Source organism: Erinaceus europaeus, chromosome 2, assembly GCF_950295315.1.
Source record: "Erinaceus europaeus chromosome 2, mEriEur2.1, whole genome shotgun sequence".
Lineage (NCBI taxonomy): Eukaryota > Metazoa > Chordata > Mammalia > Eulipotyphla > Erinaceidae > Erinaceus > Erinaceus europaeus.
In genome coordinates this window covers 40756436-40765109 of record NC_080163.1, presented here as the reverse complement: position 1 = coordinate 40765109, position 8674 = coordinate 40756436, and the positions used below count along the sequence as shown (strand labels likewise).

Below are 8674 nucleotides of genomic sequence, written 5' to 3'. Positions count from 1 at the left end.
GGCTTTGGGTTAACAACTGTATTGTAATTCATTAATCTCCCAATAAAGAAAAATAACTTTTATCCTCCTATAACTCCTCCTTCTCCTTCTTCTTCTACTTCTTCTTCTTCCTCCTCCTTTTCTTCTTCCTCTTCTCCTCCTTCTTCTACTTCTTCTTCCTCCTCCTTTTCTTCTTCTTCTTCCCTTCCTCCCCCTCCTCCTCCTTCTTCTTTTGGTGGGAGAAGTTGGGAACTTAGCTTTGGTTAAATATTTATATATACAATAACCACAATGGTCAAACACTTAAACAATTAGCCTACTGATAGTTTAATATTTAATAAAATATTTTTCTCCATATCAACATATTTGTAAGTATAAACGTTATTGTGGGGAATTACAACTCATCCACCATAGAGTACAAGATAATCGTAACAAATGTGTTTGCTTTTCCTCTTACATATATTTCTTTTCATGTTCAAAAAAATCTCGTTGAAATAGGTATTGAACAAAGTTATTATTACTATTATTATTATTATTATTATTATTCCACCAGAGTTATAGCTGGGGCTCTATGGTGGCATTATGAATTCAGTTGCTCCCAGGGGCCATTTATCTTCCTTCTTTTATTAGATAGGACAGAGAGAAATTGAGAAGGGAGGAGGAAAATGAGAGGAGGTGAGAAGATTGGTCTGGAGACCTGTTTAGCACTTGAGAAGCTCCCCTCCCCTGCGCTCAAAGGTAGAGGGACAAGGGCTCAAACTTATTTTTATATCAAAATGTTCTGGTATGCCTCTTATCCTAGCTCCCAGTACCCCCAAGGCTGGGGCAGGTAGGGGAGAAATTAAATATCCACTTCTAAGGTGGGGACTGGTTTTCCACAAAAACAAAAAAGAAGAGCATAAACAAACCCTGCTGAATGTGTTAAAAAGCAATGTGCTTTGAGCCAGCCACCTTGCTCACTCCTCTACATTCAATGTTTTCCTCTCACAAGCTCATTAGAAAGGCTCTGTCTCTTCACTTCCACATGTATGCTGCCCAGCAGGATTGGCTTCTTTCCCTACACCATCAGCTTCACAGAAATCAATGGGGTGGTGGTTGCTCATTCCAAGAATAATCACTTTAAAGACTCCTTGAATATATAAAATCAATAACAGGGCAAGTCATTGCAATCTGTATAATTAAATCATCCCAAATAGATTCTTTTTTTCTCTAAACAATATTGATAGGAGTCTGAGCTGAAAGAACATCCACAAGGCACCTCATCTGAGCTCCAGAACAGCCAGGCTTGGACTCAGACTCTTCTTGGTCTTGTGGTAGACAGAGCTTCTGATCTTAGACAACAAAGCCAGAGCCCCAGATATAGCAGTGACCAGGTGGGAGAGCAAACATCCCTACCCTGTGAAAGTGGCCCATCATGTGTTTCAAGGAGTCACCTGACACATCAAAATCAGTCACTGACAGTTATCTCTACAACAGAGGTTGGTGCCTCCTCAAGGGGTTCAACTGGGGCAGGCTAACCTGTCAGCCCAGTGTTAAGAATACACCCTTGACTGTTCCTCCTATGCATGCATGCTGGATGAGACACAGATAAATTAAAACACAATGTCCCTACATTAACGGTGGTCAAAAGAAGCGTAAATGCAAACAAGAAAGAAGCAGGGACATAGCTACAATTGTTTGGAATACAGAAGTTGGTTGAGTTGTGTGGAACCAGACAGTATATATCAAAGGAGAAGAAAGGAGTGGGGTAAAGGAGAAAGTATAGCTTCCCAGATAAGTATTTATGGAGTGTTAATAAATAAAGAGAAGAGGGAGTTCTGCTTCTGATGATGGGATGTTATTTCAGACCAACTTCCCCACTGAGGCCAACTAGAAAGTGTGTGTATGGCCTACGTAGGCCTTGAGTTCAAAATTCCAAGTCATGAATCTCTGTAAACGATAGACCAATAAGGACATTATTGAACCTGGGAACTTGCACCCCCAGGCATGGAAATATAAGCTATCTCCTTGACTCTTTCTTGTTGTCTTCTGGACACTTGCTCATGGATTCTTGTTCTGCCCTCTCTGTGCTGATGGGCACAAAAGTCTGAATACTAAGATTGTACCGATGTGTGCAGTCTCCTGGACAGACACCATCTCTAACACTGTCTCTTATCACCCTCACAGTTATTACCTTTGTTGATAGTTAATGAGATCCCTGGAACCTCAGAACATTTAATGGGACAGAAAATGTATAGAATGCAGTCTTTAGTAGAATAACTGCCAGGGTTACTCAAGTGACTGACAGAAAGTTTAAGAATACATATGTGATTTCTTGAGACATTTCTAGCTGCCAAAGCAAAAGATGAGTGAGAAAACTTTTCAGGATTGCTTTTTCTGATGTATACTATTATTTCTATAAAGTTTTAAAAATATTTATTTGTTTGTTTGTTTGATAGAGGCAGAAAGAAATTGAATGGGGTAGGGAGCTAGAAAGGAAAAAGAGAGTTCTCCAGAGTGCTCTCCACAGAAGTTGGACTAATTTACATTCCCACCAGCAGTGTAGATGGGTTTCTCTGTCCCCACAGCCTCTCCAGCATTTGTTGCAGCTGTCCTTTATGATGTATGACATTCTCACAGGGGTGAGGTGGTATCTCAATGTTGTCTTTATTTGCATTTCTCTGACAATCAGTGACCTGGAGCAATTTTTCATGTGTTTGTTAGCCTTTTGGATCTCTTCTGTAGTGAATGTTCTGTTCATATCCTCTGCCCATTTTTGGATGGGGTCATTTGCTTTTTTTGTTGCTAAATTTAATGAGCTCTTCATATATGTTGGTGATCAGTCTCCTGTCTGATGCATAACATGTAAAGATCTTCTCCCATTTATATGTTAACTCTTCTTTCAGCCACCAGGTTCCAGATGCTACCATGATGCCAACCAAACTTCTCTGGGCAGATGACCCCACTTCCCCAGAGCCCTGCCCCACTGGGGAAAGAGAGAGACAGGCTGGGAGTACGGATCAACCTGTCAACACCCATGTTCAGTGGGGAAACAATTACAGAAGTCAGACCTTACCCCTTCTGCACCACCCCGTAATGTCCCGTGGTTCATGCTCCCAGGGATAAAGAATAGGAAAGCTATCAGGGAAGGGGATGGGATACGGAGTTATGGTGGTGGGAATTGTGTGAAGTTGTACCCCTGTTATCCTATGGTTTTTGTCCATGTTTCCTCCTTTTTATAAATAAAAATTATTTAAGAAGAAAGAAATAAAGAAAGGAAAAGAGACAGAGAGACACCTGCAGCACTGTTTCACCACTTGCGAAGCTTTCTTCCTGCAGGTGGGGACTAGGGGCTTGAACTTGATTCCTTGTGCACTATAATGTATGCACTTAGCTAGGTGCACTACTGCTGCCCCCTCTGTAAAGTCTTTAGAAGAAACTGGGAATTATGAATCAGTCTTCTTCATCAGACTTTCACACTGAACTATCTTTTATCCACCGTATATACTTCTCCCATTACTACTGGCATTCTCACAGGGGAAAGATGGAACATTCCTGATCATTAGGTGACAACCTGGAGCATAGAGCAGGTCACCCCTACCAGTCACACAGCTGGTCATTGGCTCTTAACTGCACTGCAGGCCCAAGTCTCACTCTGAGCAGTGATACCAGAGAGCCAAAGTGTCCCCTGAAGCCTTTGCCACTTCCTTGATATGTCTTTACATCTGTATGAACCACCAAAAGCTTTTCACATTATATTGCTCACAGACAGTGGCATAAAGATCTGTTATCCCCAAGCTTCAGACATTTCAGAGCATTCCTGCAATCTTACAAGTCTTTTTCTACTCCCAACCATTGCCCCTGCCTCCAGCTCTCTGATAGTACTAATCCAGTGTACTTTTCAGCTTGTAGTGCTAGCATCCTTTGGCTGTTAAAAGGCTCACAAGGAGCAAGGAAGGGAAAATACCTTTTTATTTATAAAATGGAAATATTGACAAGACTATAAGATAAGAGGGGTACATTACCACAAATTACTACCCACAGAGCTCATAGGCAAAATGGATTTTAAAAATACCCTACTAAGTGTCTGCCTCTTCACTCTTACTACCTTCCCATATAACCCTCAGTGAGATTTGGGACAATTTCTCTACTTTGCGAAATAGAAAACTGGGACTTAGAGAGAGCAAGCAAAATCACTGAGTAAGAGTAGTGTCAGTTAGGAAATAAATGGTGATCCATCTGATTCCCAAGTTCATATCAAATATCTGCAATTTAATTTCAGGAAATATTTGTGTTTTGTTAATCCCTCAAAGACACAGTGTTAGAATCCCTCACTCCTTCTCATCTTTGAAGTATGGAATGTTTTGTGTACAAGGCCCTTTTCTGCAATCCAGGGGGCAACTCTTGCCTGTTCCCTGTTCTATGCTAATATTTAATGGTAGGTGATGGGTTAACCTCATTCCATCTTAGAGAGTGACACTGGTTTGAATTTCTGCATCTCTTTGTACTCTTACCTTCTGGTGCCTATAGGGAATTCCCAGGACCTCCTTGCCTGCTGGCTTGGCAGCCTCATTGTTACTTTCTGAATTCTAAACAGGACATTTGCTCTTGCCATATAGGTACAGCTGCCTCAAGCTGGCTCCAGGAAAATGCTGTCAAGCTTCCATGCTGTGATGCCCACTGCATAACTCACCTGAATTCATTGCCCCTTGAAAAAGATCTTGTATTTAGCCTTTCTGTAAAAAAGACGGAGTGGAAAATGGTTTGCTAGTGAAGAGACACAAAGAAAGGCACCAAGAAAGTAATTCAAAGAGCAGGAAGGAATCAATAGCGCTGAATAAAAAAAGAAAAATAAAGAAAAAACAGAATGAATGTGACACCTGGAAATGCATTTTCCCCAGCAGCATTGTTATTATAGTCTAAAGACTAACCAAATGAAAGAGTCCTGCTTGAGGCTGCCGAAACAGCTAATTACACAGAAATACTAGCTGCATTCAGGTCTCCGGAATGTGTTTAGTAGAACACTAATTTTAAAAAGATGATTAAAAGATCTTCTGCAGGCAAGAAACAGTATGCAGCCAAAACAATTTGGAAAAACCTAGGCTAAACAAAATTAAATAGGTTTCTTTACTGCTTTATTGAAGATTTCTCAGTCTTTAATATGCTAATGAACATGGTGAATTTCCAAGAGGGTTACTACAGTGTTTAGAATGTTCCAGAATTTGTACCCTTTCCTGACCTTGATAAAATTGATCCCACTGTCATTATCACCAGTCATGTTCATTTCCTCTCTAGGGTCACAACTCCAAATGTTAGATTTCTTTCTTGATTTGCTGGTTTGTGGATCTTCCTCCTTTGATTTTGGGACACCTCACCCAGGAGCTTGGGGATCAGACCAGTTTCCTTTAGCATAGTATACTCAGCACCTGGTTCATGAATGTTGTTTTATAGATGGCTTTCCTTTTTAACTTTAAAGGGGCTGATTTCAAAAGGACTGAGTGCTTATAATGTGCTGGACATTGTTAATTGCTTTACATGAATTATCTCATGTAATATCGACATCAACCCTAAGGTGTAGGAAACATTACCATTTCCTTCTTAATAGACAAGGAAACCAGTACTCAAAATTCAAGTAATCTATTCAAGGTCACATAAGTAGTAAGTAGTAGTGACAAGATTCAAACCCTAGTATTCTGGGTCCAGAGGCAGTATTGTATTATATTGTATTAATTTATCAGGTCTATTACACTTTCGGCAGATGGGCAAGACTGAGTAATGACTGATTTTTTTTTGTATTTATTTATTTATTTTCTATATGTATTTATTTTCCCTCTTGTTGACCTTGTTGTTTTATTGTCATAGTTATTGTTGTTGTTATTGATGTCACCCTTGTTGGATAGGACAGAGAGAAGTGGAGAGAGGAAGGGAGGACAGAGGGAGAGAGAAAGACAGACACCTACAGACCTGCTTCACCACCTGTGAAGCAACTCCCCTGCTTGTCAGGAGCCAGAGGCTCAAAATGGAATCATTACACTGGTCCAGTCCTTGAGCTTTGCACAACGTTTGCTTAACCCACTGCACTACCACCCAACCCCCAGGATAACTGCTTAATTCATGATTAAGAGGGTATTCAGGATTCTTTGGTAAATTCCGATTGAATCCATACTAGATCAGGGACCCTGTTGTATACATGCTCACTCATTTTTTTTTAACCTTCTGGGACCCCAAACCTGTGTGATATCACTGCTCCCTTCGTCCTTTTCCCTCTTCATTGTCCTCCTATTCCTCATCCTCCTCCTTTCCCTCCTCTTTCTCTCACTCCTCTTCCTCCTTTACCTCCTTTCTTAACTTTAGATAGGCAGAAAGTGAACAAGCCATCACAATTATGTTCATTAATTTAATTCTTTCTGATGCATTTTCAAAGTTCACGTAAGATCATTTCCTTCCATAAAGAATAAAACTGTGTGGCACCAGGTGGGGCTACACCTGGTTAAGCACACACACGTTACAGTGCACAAGAACCAAGGTTCAAGCCCCTGGCCCCCACCTGCAGGGGGAAGCTTCACAAGTGATGAAACAGTGCTACAGGTGTCTCTCTGACTCTTTTCCTCTATATCTCCCACTCCCCTCTCAATTTCTCTCTGTTTCTATCCAATAATAAATAAACAGTGAGAGAGAAAGAGAAAGAGAGAATCAAACTAAGGCTCAGAGAAGCTAATGGGCCTATGCAGACTTACTAAGCCAGGAAGCAGCAACAAAACAGATTTGTCAGATACCAAAGCCCTGAGTATGGGTAGAGCCCTGGAGGGGAGGTGGGGCAGCAAGTTCTCTTGGTTCCTCCCCCAAACCTAGATACTTGCCATGACCCCTTGCAGATATCCCTGTGGAACAGACACTTCACCCTTTATGGGGATGATCAAGGGACAGAGGAAAGAGAATCCCCACTCCCTATACATACTTTGTTAGCTGGCTCACCTAGCTATTTTGATATGGGTCCCAGAGCCTGGATTTATATCTAGTTCTACCAGCTATTATGACTTTAAGTGATTGCCTCGTTTGAACTTCACATAAAGCAACAGATCCAGCTTCTTTAGATTTGGTGGCAATTAGCTGAAATGACAAATATAAAGAAAGCACTTTCAGTTTATTTTATGTATTTATTAAGCAGCTTTTGGCATCAAATAGTGAACAATTCTTCACAAACCGTACTGGTGAGCTGAGGAGGCCATGGAGCCACACATTCTTCATGCCCTTCTTGGTGAGGGGAGGGCAAGGTTAGAGAAGTAAGCACAGAAACGCAAGGTACTCAGTACCTGTCTGTTGGGCTGGCTTCTTCTTCAGTATTGAGAGAAAAGACAAAAGCAAGAGGTAACTGTAATCATGCCATGCCCTCCCTGAGCAGTGTGGAGCAGCAGCATAAGGACAGTGGCTTCTTTTCCCACTCCAGAGGGGAAATTCTCTAGGCTCTGAGAAGCGACTTGTAGAGTCCGTTTTTAGCAAAGCTCTGCAGACTCCAGAAGGCAGGTGTTTATTAGGCTCTTCCAAGGGCAATAGAAAAGGTCAAAGGCATCCAAGTAGAAGGTCAGCTCACTTAGTTTTGGCCCCTTTGTGGACACTGTCACCAATTATGCTGTGAAACAACTTTCTATCATATAGTAAACTTCATACCCCAGTTTTCACACAAATACTGCCCTGGGGGCCACAGTGATTCTGTCTGCTTGTGCCTGGTTGCCTGCTTAAGGCCTCTGTTCTTACCTCACAGAGTTCTCATGACATGTCAGAGCTTCTGCTTCAGTAAGGAAAATGGGACCCAGAGAGAGCAGGTGGTTGGCCCCATAGTTCCTAGGGGTGGAGTCCTCTAACACCAAAGCTTACCTTCTAGACAATAAACAACTCCACTTTCCATCAGTGATTCTCTTCCTATAGAGACAGAACATGTGGTTATGTCTCAGAAGTTCTGGGTTCTAGTTCTGCCATGGTCTCAACTGTATATAATGATGGAAAGATATTAAAGTCTCAGATCCTCAGTTGTCCTATCAGTAAGTACTGGTGGTGGTAATTATTTATTGAGTCACCATCAGGCATCTCCAAAGTTAACATATGTCACTTCATTTAATTCTCACAGCTGTGCTCTGAGGCAGGGTTGGTGATTTCCCTAACTTTACAGACAGAGTCCCACAAAGAGAAAATGATGACTCATAGGTTGGCTGAGCCAAGATTGAACAAGGAGTCAATCTGATCCCAGAGTCTAGGATTTCTGTTCTCCCATCACCAGTGCAGAAGAGGTGTAGCATTGAAATCAATAAGGTTCCTTCCAGGTCAGTTTCTGGGCTTCTAAAGAAGGTACAAAGACAGCAGTGCCCCTACCTGTCACAACTTGTGCACCAGTAGTCAGTCCCTGAACCTTTAAGCTCATGTCATGTTTTTTTCCTGCCTCCCTCCATGCTTCTTTCTACTTCTGAGCTCCCTTGTTCTAGCCCAGTCAAATTCATTTCCACTGATCACTCCAGGCTCTTGGGGCTTTTGTTTGCTCTCTTAGCCCATTTGACAGATGAGGTAATGGTGAATTGCTATGTGGCACCCAGCTCCAGATGCTGGATGTAGCTGGTGCAGTTAGTCTCAGGACAATGACGAGTTTACATGCCTATTCCATACTTGTGCCTGCAGCCTGTGTGCATACACATGTCCTTAGCATATACATGCCGTGGTAGCATAT

General features: G+C 41.7%; 1 long non-coding RNA gene across 1 annotated transcript; it reads right to left on the bottom strand.

Annotated features, from left to right (window-relative positions):
* Window positions 1-7095: 7095 nt before the first annotated feature.
* Window positions 7096-7797, bottom strand: LOC132536929 (uncharacterized). Its single transcript, XR_009548457.1, has 2 exons — window positions 7714-7797; window positions 7096-7293 (listed from the first exon to the last, which is right to left on the bottom strand). It is a non-coding gene; the product is annotated as an uncharacterized LOC132536929 (long non-coding RNA).
* Window positions 7798-8674: the final 877 nt, after the last annotated feature.